The sequence below is a fragment of the Mus caroli genome, unplaced genomic scaffold, assembly GCF_978045245.1.
Source record: "Mus caroli unplaced genomic scaffold, Mus_caroli_1 scaffold_7, whole genome shotgun sequence".
Taxonomy (NCBI): Eukaryota; Metazoa; Chordata; class Mammalia; order Rodentia; family Muridae; genus Mus; species Mus caroli.
The window spans coordinates 71,993,672-72,007,861 of record NW_028227262.1 but is presented as its reverse complement, the minus strand read 5'-3'; the positions used below and the strand labels follow the sequence as shown (position 1 = coordinate 72,007,861).

The following is a 14,190-nucleotide window of genomic DNA, read 5'->3' as shown; positions in this document are numbered from 1 at the left end:
GGCTTTTGATGATGTCCCATTTTAACCTCTTGACACTGAGTCAGGTGGGTGGTAAATGCCACCAACTGTCCTTTATGAATCAGGAGTTCTTAGGGTAGCTAGGATGCTATGCCGGGTAGCATGAAATCCAAGTGAAAAGTAGAGTTAAGAAGTTAGAGACCCAGATACAAGGTGCACTCCAACTAGATCACCCAAGTCACATGGCATCACTCTTCTCTCTTCACTTACCTTTGCTTTTGAAAGAGCTAAGCCATCAAAGCAAGCATCACTTTGCTCTCAGTGTGGGTTGAATAATATCCTGAGCCATATATGTGCAACGTTCTGAAGCCTCTGTAATGTTCACAGGCACAAGAGAGATGCAGTATTCTCCATGTTATGTAAAGAAGCAATCTTGCTTATGTAGCCAGTTTGGCCATGTGCCACTCTCATAATTTCCAATTACTACATAGTTGTTTGAAACACTGCTAACAACAATGGCACTTCATAAACTGGTTGTTTTCACCAGTCCTTGTCAGGCAATTGTATTGAAAACAAGTAGTTGATTCCCAGTAAATAATGTTCAAATGGGTAAGAGACTCTTTGAATACAAATTATGTTGAAATTAAGTACAGTAGATGGATTTAAGTTCTTAGAATCAGTTTTCTATTTCTAAAGGGAGTACTTATCTATGTAGGGTAGTGACCCTCTGAACATAATCAGCTCTTGCAAAGGAATTCAAACCAGGTTGGGCTTTTGTTTGTGACACACAGCTTGATAAAAAAACGGGGGAGGGGGAACCCACTGACAGCAGCTCTGGGTGTAGAAATGAAGCTCCAGCATCCTATTTTGTTTTAACCTTCTGTTAAGTATTATTCAGTCAGTGGGAAGGAGAGATGCCCCAGTTTTTAAGAGTACTTGTGCCTCTTCTAGAGGACCTGAGTTTTGTCCTAGCACCTTTGCCAAGTGGCTCACAATTTTCTGTATCTTTAGCTCCAGAGGCTTCCTACACCTCTGGCCTTTGCCTAAAACTTCATTCACAAGCACATTCTCTCTCTCTCTCTCTCTCTCTCTCTCTCTCTCTCTCTCTCTCTCTCTCTCTCTCTCTCTCTCTGTCTCTCTCTCTTACACATATTGAAGAACAATAAAATAGTTATTTTTTAAAATTATTTTTCAATAAAAAAATTCACCAAAAACCCTTTGGTAGACTCCTTCATGTTGCCTATCTAACATCAGGAACAACATTCCAAGAAATAGAGGGCTGATATGGCTGTAGTCAACATAGTTATGTAGTGTACCTATCTATGCTAAGGACTTGTCTTAAGGCCTGACTTCACATGAAAAGTCCATTTATGTTCTTTAACAGTTTTGTTTCAAAACCTCAAGGTTCTCACCTAAAACCTGGTGCAGGGTTATATCACAAAAAAATATTGCCAACATATAAATAGTTTTAAAAGATGCCACTGAAACAAGCCATCAACACTTGTGCACTGAGGATATGCTACACTCACCAGCACTAAATGATCAAATTCATAAATGCCAGAGGTAAAAGGGATATCAGGCGCCTTATCTACCTTCACTGTTGTATGCTGAAAGGAATTGCTAATAAGGCGTGGAGTCAGAATTTATTCATATGCACTGAGACTTTATGTTCACTGCACCCAAAGTACAGTTTGAGTGAGTGTGCTCTTGAGAAATTTCGTGACAAAATTTGAAGAGTGTGGGTGGGGTAGGAAAACATCTGGAGAGCAGTTTAAGAGAGGATTTGAGGGACGACTTAATTTGGAACAAATAATAGACAAACAGAATGTGAGATTAGTTCTGCCTTCTGGGGTTGTGATTACTGGCAAGGCTTCAAAGAGAAAGTACTATCCCAAGGATTTCATATCCTTTAGCACTTATCTTGTAGGGTAAGTTCCCAGTACATGGTTGTAGACTCAGCACATGCCATAATTTCAATGTGAAATGAATCCCCTAGGTTCTCGTGTTTGAACATTTGATCCCTTGTTGGTACCTGTATTTCAGAAGGCTGTGGAGCATTTAAGAGGTGGAGGCTTGCTGGACAAAATGGCTCACTAGAGGCATCCTTGAATTTTTATGGCACGGTTCCACTTCTGTTTGCTCTATGCTTCCCAATTACAAACACAATGTAACCAGCCACTTTCTGCTCCTGTGGCCATGTCTTTGCCTTGTTAGAATGTATTCTCTGAAACTGTAAGCCAAAATAAACCCTTCCTTGAATGCTTCTTACCAGGCATTTTATCACAAGGAGAAGGTAACATCTAAGACTACATGTGCATCTAGGTATAGGTGTCTTGGGTGGGAGGAGTGAATGGTCTGGAGTAAGCATGGCAGAAACACATGTTGAAGGATATAGATTTAATGGCAGTCAGAATCTGCAGGACAACATAGTATTTTGAGAAGATCAAAATAAGCATTATTTATTTAGAGACTGTTGAGAAAATAAGCCAATTGAAGCAAACACCACAGGATGTAGATGATAATGTATTTGAATGTTATTTTAACCAGGAAGATGATCATGACCTGTCCCCATACCCTTACTCAGCTTATGTTTAGATTGTACTGTAAAGTATGGAGAAAGCCTAAGGAACTTGTTAATCAATCCAGGCTCCCACACTCAAAATGAGGCTTCTGAATATGTGTGGTTGCTCTATTCTGTCCTGCCCTTGTCCATGTAAGCAGTCACAGGGGGCCGGCTGAGAGGAACAGGAAACTGGAAGGAAGTGTGAATTATCATCTCATGTTCATGCTTTCTAGGTCCATGCTAGATGAAGCACCCAGAACAGAAGACCTCCTCCCAGAATAGAAGATGGAAGAAGAAACAAATGAGGCTTTTATCAAGTCTCAAGAATAGTTGGTCTTCAGGTCTCCTAGGTACCTCTTAAAGGATGTAAGGAATGTGGAAAAATCATAGCATATTATCAATGTCAGCTAAGGGAAATGTCTTGGATGTTCAAAGCTGTGGTTTTCTTATAATGGGAACATGGTAGGTTCTCTGGCCTATAAACAGAATTAAGTCATTGAAAGTGCTCTGATTTACTCGCTGAAGCAGAGTGATCACTCCATAAAATATTTCTAAGGTGGTGATAAAATTGCTCATATGTGTGAAGGTTTATAAAGAAGGTGTAAGGGCTCCTTAAATAAGAATTCCTACCTTATTCACACCAACATTCTAGTCATTTCATATTCTCGAACATAGCTGTTGGGGCCTCAGAGTTGTGGACTATGCTATTCCCTAACTCAGCATTTCTAACATCTTGAAACTTTCCTTAGTGGCCTCTTACTCAACATTCCTGTTTAAACTCAAGTGACACCTCAGAGAGACTGTCCTAGTTTCCTTCCTGTTACTGTGATGAAGCATACTGACATCAAACAGCTTAGGTGAGAAAGAGGTTTATTTCAGGTTACAAGTTAGGTTACAGTTCATCGTAACTGGGGAAAGTGTGGGCAGTGACTTCAAATACTAGTTATGTCATGTAGACAGCTAAGAGCAGAGAGAGACGAATGGGAACCTGCTGGATTCCTTTCTTGCTTGTGCTCAGCTCCACTTCTCTACTCTTACATTTAAGTACTTCTTCCTATGGAATGGTGAACTGACTCTTTGCATGTCAACTAATTTATTTAAGACAACCCCCCCCATAGAAATACCCATAGGTTAATCCAATATAGACAACAACCCTTCATTGATACTCTTTTCTGGTGATTTTAGTTAGTGTGAAGTTGACAACTAAACTCAACCATAACAGACACCCTGCATAACTTTTCATAAACCAAATTTTATCTCTTCATTTCTCTCGTCTACACTGTTATATTTTAAATTTTCTGGTATCTACCAGCACCATGGTTGATGTTTGCATACCTGCATGTATGAAGTGCCATATATTGGTGGGTTGCAGTAGAATGCCTAAGTGAAAAATAGTTCCAATAGCATGAGTCAAGAAACACATGTTTCAAGATGAGGAAATCTCATGCAAACTTCACACGGAAGGACAACATTTACTTTATAGAAACACAATCTCTCTCTTTCTTCCACCTTTCCTTCTCACCTTCAGAGTAAAGAGAAACCAAGAAGGATGGATGTCTTTGTATGTTATATTCAGTTTCTTTCACTTAAGTGAAATCAAAACTTTGAGGAGAGAAAAAAAAAGCTCCATATATTTTAGATGTAACTTATATGTACAAAGCCAAGTGAAATGAACTTTTTTAAATCAACAACTTACTACATCGCTTCCTTACATCTGATGTGTAAAAAGGAAGAAATCCCTCCAAGTTACAGGACCTTTGTATTTCTTATAATATGTTTAGCTACTTGTAGAATTCTGTTGATCTTAATACTTGAACAAAATCCAGAAAGTTACTCAGGGGTATACACATGTTCTACAGGTGTTTAAACTATCAACTAAAGATTAGAGAGTCAATCTTTAAACAATCAGAAACTCAAGGTTTCATTAAGGAATAGTCTGGGCAGAAAAGAAATCATTTCAAGAATATCCTTCCGGATCTGACTGTGAAATTATTGCCTTAACATTTAAGTAGTGTTTTCAAGTCAAATGCAGTATACTTTAAAAAAATATTTATGTTCTTTTTAAAAAAAAATTTGAGTTTGTATTTTTATAGGCAAAGTACAACTTTGTAGAAAAATGTTATCTCCTTTCTTCCCAGCTACTCATGCTGTGAAGCAACCTGTTCCACTGTTAAGCCTGTGTTTGTTCTGTTTCCATTGTGCAGAAGGAAACAGTTTCCGCACCTTAAAAAAAAAATCAAAGATCTATTGCTCACCAGGACAGCATAGCAACTGCACGAAAGGAAATCTTGAAGGATAGCAAAAAAGCTACTGCGTTTCTAAAATCTTAGCATGCTTACTGAATGACCTGGGATCTTGTAAAAATGAAGATTTTCCTGGGTCCTTCTGTCTTGAATGCAGTCCAGGACTCAGCATTTAGAACACCCCATGAGTGACAAAAACAGTATTAGTTCTTGGTGCTTACAGATGATATACCATTGAAGACAAGAAATAAAAGTCACCTGACAGCATTTAGTATTTACAAGGGAAATGCCATCAAACCAGTGCAGTGATTTTTAGTCAACTGTAAATCTTCCAAGTCCCACCAACACAGGGAGCCTATTTCTCTATACCGTGAGGAAGGCTGCTTGGAAGGTGACCAGCTGCTTGGTGATGCATCTGGAAAAGAACATAAATGCAGAGAGATCTCTCCTGCTGTCCTCAGGAGCCTGAAGTCCTACAGGAATGTACCTGAGCTCACTTGCTGGAAAATGGGGCACCGTGGAAGAGAACAGAGTTACCCCATCTATGTCAATAAAAGGTAGCCCCAGATAACAACATGCCAACTACCATCCATCCCTGAGTGAAATCATCGTGGGTTTTCCTGTCTCTGGAAAACACTTGTGTACACAACAGAGCTGACCTCAGTGACCCAGCTCCATTAAAACATAACCTCAACTGTGCACAGAGATTAGAGCTAAACCAAATCACTATTGTTTTAAGGACGCCACATTGGGATGTTTTTCTTTGTTGTTTAAAGAAGCAGTATGATCCCTGTGCTTATGATTCCTTTTCCTTTTTGCCTTCAGTCTCTATCTTCTGTCTTACTCTTAAATAATGGAATTTGATATAAGCAATTATTGCAATGGCATTTTGATCCCTTTTTAAATGCCATAATTAAGTTGCTTTTTCTCCTATTTTACAACCTTGAAAACATGGACAACCTTGTTAAATAGTAGGACAGTTTCTCCTTCATAGAGGGAGTAATCTCAAATTTTCTTTTCAGTAAGCTTTAGATGTTTTCAATTCTTCTTGCCAACAGGATAAATATAGCACTTTCTTTTGAAGGACATGTCTAACCATTACCTTGTTTCATATTTGAGAAGGTGGTGTAAGGTCTACCTATAAAGGGACAATCTCAGGTGGGGAAGGCATATCAGTGACAAACACTCTTAGGGAAGAATTCACAGCACCATCCAGTCACTAACAGATTCCTTCATTGGCCAACACCATAGCTACATTTTTGTTTGTGCTGGCCTATCCAATTAGACATCTCTTACAGGGTTGCTGAGCCTTGACCATCTGGATTTTTTCCTAAACCTATCAAGCTGAAGTATATTTTTTCCTTTCATATTTTGTCCCATGAAATAAATATTTATACTCATAAAATAGTAAAATACTAAATCTAACCACCATTTAAAAAAAAAAAACATCCAGTGAAAGCAGCTAAAAGAGAGAAGGCTTTATTTTGGGGTCACTGTTTAAGACCCCTGTCTTCCCATCTCTATACTATTAACTAAATTGTAACTTGTGGTGTGTACCAGTCTTACTTAATCTTCCTTGTTGAAGCTTTATTTATATTCTTAGCATTACAATCCACAAGCACTTTGCAGGGAATCCCTCACCTGCATTTCCCTGTAAAACATATATCCAGATCTTAACCTTCTCACTTTTAGCCCTCATACTCTCCATGCCTTTCTTCAAGATACTGGCGCTTATTGAAATCATCTTAACATCTCAGAGGATAAATGTCACTTGACAGACCCTCATTTCCAATGCAGAACAATCATTGCTTCTGGCTTGCCCTGTCCAACTTCAATGCTAATTCATTCAAACCAATGTATTGCCTTATTGAAACAGATGGTGTGGCCTCCAACTGCCCTCTTTGCTTCCAGTAGCCTTTTCTTGTCCTTCATGTTCATGAACATCATCAGAATTGCATTTCTTGCACCTACATTTTGGAACTCGAATGTCAGGTGGAAAGTCTGCTTAACTAAGCTCTAAATCTCCCATCTAGTCTTTTGGCTCCTGACTCTCTTCACCTTATGTGCCTATGGGACTCACACTCAGTGCACCCCAGCAGAGACCACAGTTTTCTCTACTTATTCTACTAACTGGAGTTAATCATGTCCCCCTGCTGACTTAGGTAATCCATTTCTTCCCCCTTTTCCTTTCCCCCCCTTTTCTTCTTTCCACCTTTTCTCCTTTCTCTTTGTATCTCTGTATCTCTGTATCTCTGCCCCCCCTCTCTCTGTTTGTGTGTGTGTGTACATCTGTCTGTCTGTGTGTGTATGCTTGTGTGCTTTATGTTTGTTTCTCTGTGTGTGTATTTACACACATGTCAAATGTACCTGTATAGGTGAAGGACAACAGGTGTTGGATCCTGTTCTCTTTCCACCTTGCTTGTGATAAGGTTTCTTAACTGAGGCTGACTATGCTAGGTTAATTAGCCTATGAACTTGTAAAAAATTTCCTGTATCTGCCTCCCATCTCCCTGTAGGGACACATTGGGATTATAGATGCTTGTTTTACTATGGCTGACTTTTAAATGGATTATTGTGATCCAAACTCAGGTCATCAAGATTGAATGGGAAGGACATCCTTTACCCACAGATCCATATTCTTGGACACTCCTTTTCCTTAGAGTGTCTCTGCCTGGCCTGCTTCACCTAGATAGAGAGATCTCTCAAGCACAGCCATAGTTCATATCTCTGTTATTACATGGACCATGCAATTTTGATTGCACAGCTCAGCTCATGTTCAAGGAACACTGAAGGCAGGGGCCACATTTAACTTATTGTGTATTCTCAGCTGACCCTCCACTTAACCTAAAGCAGACTAACAAAAACAAATGGCAACATCAAAACTATTTTGATAAACAACTAAAAGGAATTCATGGTAGAAGATTAAGAAGTAGTTCCCAAGAATAGGGGTCAGTTTGAAGGAAGATATAAATTAATCTGAATGTGCTGGAATTTCACATAGAGCTCATGGAATGGATGGGGGCGGAGAAATCCATACAAAGTAGATCTGTGAAAGGAATCCATGCACATGGCATAAGCCAGTATGAATCCATCTGGAAATGGTTGGGCCTTCCTTATGTCTGGCTATCTTTCAATATAATATGATTAGTTTTCTATGGAATGTTGATTAGCTAAATAATCAAATCAGTTAATAAAGTCAACAAGAGTGAACCAGTAAGAATGCTAGCCTTTACTAAGGAAGATTCAGGAACATTACCAGTATTGTGTGGTAACCCATATTCCATGTATGTAGAGTTCCTCATATCTTATCTTTTATGTGTACAGGTAGAAGGTAGAGGATCTGAAAATCAGAAAAATAATAGGTTTGTCCCTGAGGAATTTCATTTTCTTACATCATCAATTTACGTGTGTGTGTGTGTGTGTGTGTGTGTGTGTGTGTGTGAGAGAGAGAGAGAGAGAGAGAGAGAGAGAGAGAGAGAGAGAGAGAGAGAGAGAGAGAGAGGTGGAGGGGAGATTACCTGTTCAGACATCATGGCAATCCCCTCTTAGCATATTTTAAGTATTACTGGATTAGTATGTTGTTGGTCAACAACATATTTATAAAAATACTTTGGCTGCCTTGTTAAGAAGGGACAGGGCAATCATAAGGAAAATCCAAACTTCTTTCGGCAGTGAAACTTCCTTTTCTTGGGTTGATTGAAAAACTGAGTGTCAGGACAGATAGTTCCCAGCAGACAAAAACACACAGGCAGAGTGTTTGGTCACTGTCCAGCTACATGGACAGGGGACCAAGGTGCATTTCAAGGTGCAGTTTTCAGGGATTTCCTAAGAAGCAGAGAAAGAGCTGTGGGGGGTGAAACACACACAACCTTCTCGAAGGGAGGTTTGGAGTATACTCTGAAGATGTTTCCAAAGGCCCTCACCCTTTGAACACCAATTCTCTTTCTAGAATAAAAGTGTGCAAGGTCTGTACATATGTCTTGCTTTATTACAGCACACTTCATTACAAACAGTAATGACCTAAGCATCGTACAAGAAACAAATTCAAAGACAATACATCCCCCAAACTCCATAGTTCATCTTTGAGTTGTTGATTTTAAACGTTTTCATTGTTGTTATCAATTATGCTTCTTTTAGCTTGTATTTTCTATTTTTTCTATAAACATCTCCATTAGGAATATACATGAGGCATAATAACTTTGGATGGTGCTCTAAGAAACTTACCAACATTAGCAAACTGTAGTAATGTCATACCTTTTTCTAGAAAGAGAGCTCTCAAGTTCCTCTGCCCATCCTTCCCTCATGTATCTCTGTTGTCCTGTTCTTTTTATGATTAGAGGGCAGTAGAGACAAGATAGAGTGCTGCCTCTTAGATCAGTATCCACAGAGTCAAAGTCTTATGTCAGATGTCAGAACACCATCATGGCTTAAAGATGAAAGGCAAAGATAAGGTAAGACCAGCCAAAGGCCCTGGCATTGCTCAGTGGATTCCCTAAACTGATTATAGAACCAAGCCTTACCAAAAAGCCTTCTCTCTGCTGGAACCTGTAATTGACATAGACCCTACACTTCTTGGTCTTAAAACCCAGCAGGACAGACAAAATGCAGTTGAGTCAGTTTGTCCTTTTTGACTAAACTCTATCACCAAGTTTGAATCACAATTTAACATTTCGTTCCCTCCCATTTCTCAGCTACGTAACTAAAGAGGTCTGGGTTTCCATTTATGGTTAGAACTGAACAGTTCTCTCATACACTGCTTCTCAAAAATTTTGTTTTGCTGGTTTTACTTTTGTTTGTTTGTTTTTTATTCCTCCTCTCCCCTCCTCTCCTTCTTATACTCCTTCCCCTCTTCTCCTGTCTTCTCCTCTTTGCATGACAGGGTTCTATGTATTGCATATCTCACATGGCCTTGAATTGGATTCATAGCCAAGGGTAACCTTGAAATCTCAATCTTTCCACCTTTACCACTACAGATTGGTACCACCACATCTAGTTTATGTGATTTGTGGGACAGAAGCTGGGTCTATATTCCCATACAGCAAGCAACTACCAATGGAGATACATCTTCAGATCTGCTTCTTATTTAATAAATTTATTGAATTATCTAGGTTTAATGTATAAATGCAGGGACTGAGAAAAGTCCCAAGACACTACATTTCTAACAAGCTCTGAGGTTGTTTGTTCCAGCTTATTGTATGGAGTCACAAAGTTTTAACATGCATGATCTAACTAAACTCTTCCAAGTATCCTTTCAGGTAGTCATACTTTGACCTATTTGACAGACAACAGGAATTGCATGTGTAGAGTCACACTGAGAAAAAATTAATTTGGGCATGGGGGCTCATGGCTATAATAACAGTACTAGGAAGGTATAACAGGTCTTAAGTTTTAGGCCATCCTGGGCTTCAAAGAGAGTTCAAGTTCAGCATAGCTACGTGTGGAAATCTTGTCTCAAAAACAGAACATGAAAACCAATAACAACTACAACAAAAACCAAATGACAAAACAAGCAACAGAAATAGCAAAGCAGGAATCCTAATTTAGCCATTTTTTTAGTCTTGATTTCAAGATGTTTAACCAATCCTTTTAGTTCTAAAATAGTTATGTTAGAAATGATTGCCACACTCATATAGAATGGATAGGACACAAAAATTAGTAAAAGTAAACAATTAATAGAGTGGATAAAAATGAGGGGCCATTTCATATTGGATAGGGTAGAATGGAGGTTAGTTAAGCAATCCTAGCTCTTTGATCTTCATGTTGAAGGTTAGAATAAAAGTCACCCCCAGACAGACAAAGCATAAAAGATTCACCTAATATGCCAAGGCCAAGTGCATAAGTCATCACAGAAAGGATCCATAAGTAGGCCCAAGAGGAAAAGATACTCATATTTAGTTAGTTTACCACCACTATTCGGTTCCTTCACTGAACACAACAGGGACTTCTTACTATTACTTGCATTGGTGCCTTCTTTCAAGAGGGACATGCAGTTTGATCAGAAGGGAACTTCCCCTTGCTAATTTGTTTCCACTAACTAGGCCTCCTGAGTGAAGTCTGAGGGTCCTCACCCCTGGGCTCCACTGGCATCTGTGGTGGCACTCCACATAAAGTGCCATCTGTGTGGTGTGTGTCCAGAGGAACAAAGAGGTTAATTCTCTTCTTTTGCAACTGTGACTCCCATCCTCCCCCAGTTCCTCTAAGTGTTTCCTTTTAAAGAAAAGCCATGGTTCACTGCTACTGAAAATTAAAGACAACAGCATAAAGATCAAGGTCCAGGCTGGTACCAGCAATGACAGAACATTAAAATCGTTACTTGAATTTCTCTTTCCTTGAAAACTGACAAAGACTATTGAAGGAAAGGCAACTATAACACAGGTTGATTTCATAAATGTGTGTGTGTCTATGTGTGTGTGTGTGTATGTGTGTGTGTGTTCACCAACACTGGTATATAGACAGGCTGAGGGTGGATACTGAGATACCATCCACCGTCACATCTGTTCTTTGCCTTATTCTTTGAAACAGGGTATCCCATTGAACCTTACTGTTTAATCTAGACTCCCAGAGCAGGAAGCCTTCTGGATCCTCGTGTCTCCAGTTTCAGTGATAGGATTATAGTACAGATGACCACATATTGCCATTACATGGGTGCTGGGGATCTGAATTCAGGTCTTCAAGCTTGCCTCCATGCACTTCACCCACTCTCCAGCCCCATTTCAGAATCTTTCTAGTTGGATCTCTTCATTCATTGGTTCGTTTGGCTGAAGTGGACAAATTGGAGGTGACCTTCAGTTTTGATGGAGTGAGTGGCAGTGATGATTATATGACTTCCTCCATCCTCCATCACATGGAGTACCAAGGAAACAGGAAAATGGTTTTTGTTGTTGTTGTTGTTTTTTTTTTTTTTTTTTTTTGGTAAAGTTTGCTTTAAAAGGTCAAAGAGAGAAGGAATAACCAACAGGCTCATCCTTCTTCTACAGACTATATACTTTTAGCTTCTCTAACTGCACTAGGTTCCCTCCCTTCTACATCTCTTCAGTAACAGATTTGCTTTGGCAAGCAGAATTTTACCCTGTACACCCTAGACTTCCTTCTGATTTGCTGAAATCATGCTTTCAATATTTATCTTTTCTGACTCCAAACTAGTGGGCCAGGCCTCCACTCTTAACCTCATGTTAGCTTGCTGTTTTCACATGGTACCATAATGAATATCCAGCTTCTAGAATTGAGGGCATAATTACATTAATAGGATAGACTCAATCTCCTACCCTAAACAAACATGCTGACTATCAACAGGGGTCTCAAGACACACAGGACACTGCTCTTCAGCTGTCCAACACTGAAGAAGACGTGGAGAAACATAAATCTGTCATTACCCCCGAAGAAAACTTGATGAAGAACGTGGTGGCCACTTTACTGCTTGATAAATGAAGCTTTCTCTCAAGACAAGCTGATCGAAAAGGCAAGAAAATAACTGAAGGTTATATTTCTTGTAATATACTTATATTTCTCTCCTATTTCAATATCGTGGGCCCTTAGGAACATGGAATGAAAATTTGTGGAAAAAAAAAACAGCCATATCAACTTGCTGCGGTGACTCAAAAGTTGTCGTTTCTCAACTCAACTTTGCTGAAACACTTGATTCATGTTGTTCTTATTTAACCTAATTTGCATTGATTTAATCAGTGCTGGTATGCTTTAAATACATAATAAATTGGAATTCTGCAACTCAGAAGACTTAGAATAGCTAAATTTCAATAAAGCTCATTTCAATCTGTTAATGTATACAGCTCTGCCAAAAGATTTAAGAGGATAGAAAAGATGCAACTTGCCACATTAGAGGTGAGAAGGGCTTAAAGATACCATGCAGACAAAATGATTTGCAGGATAACAACATGAATGTGTATATATATATATATATATATATATATATATATATATATGGTCATAATTACAGCCTAGGAGCATCGTCTATACTTTGAGTGGCATACTTAGAAGAAAACTCACATATAAATGCAGGACATTTAATTTTATTCTCTTTCTTTTGTGCCAACACTCAACTCTTCTCTGCCTCTCTGTACCAGCTCTACAAATCAAGTGACATCCAAAGTAGGACCTCTTCTTGCCCATTTGGCAGCCTCTCTCATCCTTCTGCCAAGCTGCATGCATTATAAGGATTTTCTTCCTAGCAGCCATGGGGATTGGGTGCCTTATGCTCAAAGTACTTGCTGAATGGCTGGCCACTGTTTACCCCTGCCTAAGCCTGCCCAGCCTTGCTCCTCCAACCCTTTAGAGTTTATGGCTCAATCAGTAGGCATGCTGTCAGGAATAATTGTTTTGGCAAGGGGTAAAACCACTTGATGATGAAATTGTTTCTCTGTCTGTTAAAGTGTTCTGCAGCAACGCAGAAGTGCCAAGTGCCCAGTCCAGAGCTAGGTTGGAGGCAGGGTGAGGACAGCTGACCATCCAGAGTTGCACAGAAAGAACACAGATCTGAGGAGGAACAACAAAGATCTATCTGTGACAGTAAGTTGTATGACCTTGAATAATCCCCAGATGTCTCTGGCCTCAGTTTCGTCATGTGCAAAAATGAAGAAGGTTGATTTTCTCATGTCTCTTGTAACTCCTAAGACAGCATGTGATGTCTAGGACATTTCAGATTTGTGTTCTTTTCAATTAAATGATGCATCTTGGAGATGAATAACCAAGGCAGAGGCTCAGAGGAATACACAATGGGATGATTCATAGGACTTTTCCTGAAAAGTGTTACCTGTCTTTGGTGACCTTAATTCTACGGATTTGTCTTTTCAACTTTGTTGCTAAGGGCCAGTTTAGTGGCTCAACCAATCTCAACCTGTGGGATCTTCCAGCTCACCATCATTCCTAGGAACATAGTAGTGATAGCACCCATTTACTTGGAGTTTATTAGAAGCAGAAATGATGCAGATGTGAGGACAGTAGTCCACTTCGACCCATGTCTCCTCCTGACACTGGCTTACTTGGCCATCTTTGAAGATTTTAATTTCTTCTTCTTTTTTAAAACAGATGGCCAATTGGTCTGTTGCAATAGGGTAGAACTGGTTGTGACCAGAGGGGTATTTATTCATTATATGGACTACTATCTATAAAGGATTGAAGGTAGAAAATCCAGTCGGGGCTTTTCCTGGTATTCAAAGAAAAGTAACATTACTGCACAGTAGCACAACTGAATCAAGGATGAGTGGATGAGATAAAGGCTTCCTTTTCCTTTAAAATACCTCTTCTCTACACATTTTCTAGTGCATTCTCCAGGGGTTAGATGTAATTACCATGAACAGCACATGTCAGTGGTAGGCTCTCCCATGTCATGCAACAGCATCTTTATCCTTGAAAGCAGTGTGCTCCATGTAGAGGGTGTAGACTGGGTGAGCCCCAGGAGGAGCTTCAGCA

General features: G+C 39.4%; 1 protein-coding gene across 4 annotated transcripts in view; it reads right to left on the bottom strand.

Moving 5' to 3' along the window:
- Ctnna2 (catenin alpha 2) overlaps positions 1 to 14,190 on the bottom strand; it is a 1,115,747-nt gene that overhangs the window by 359,588 nt on the left and 741,969 nt on the right. The gene's annotated exons all lie outside the window — the stretch shown is intronic.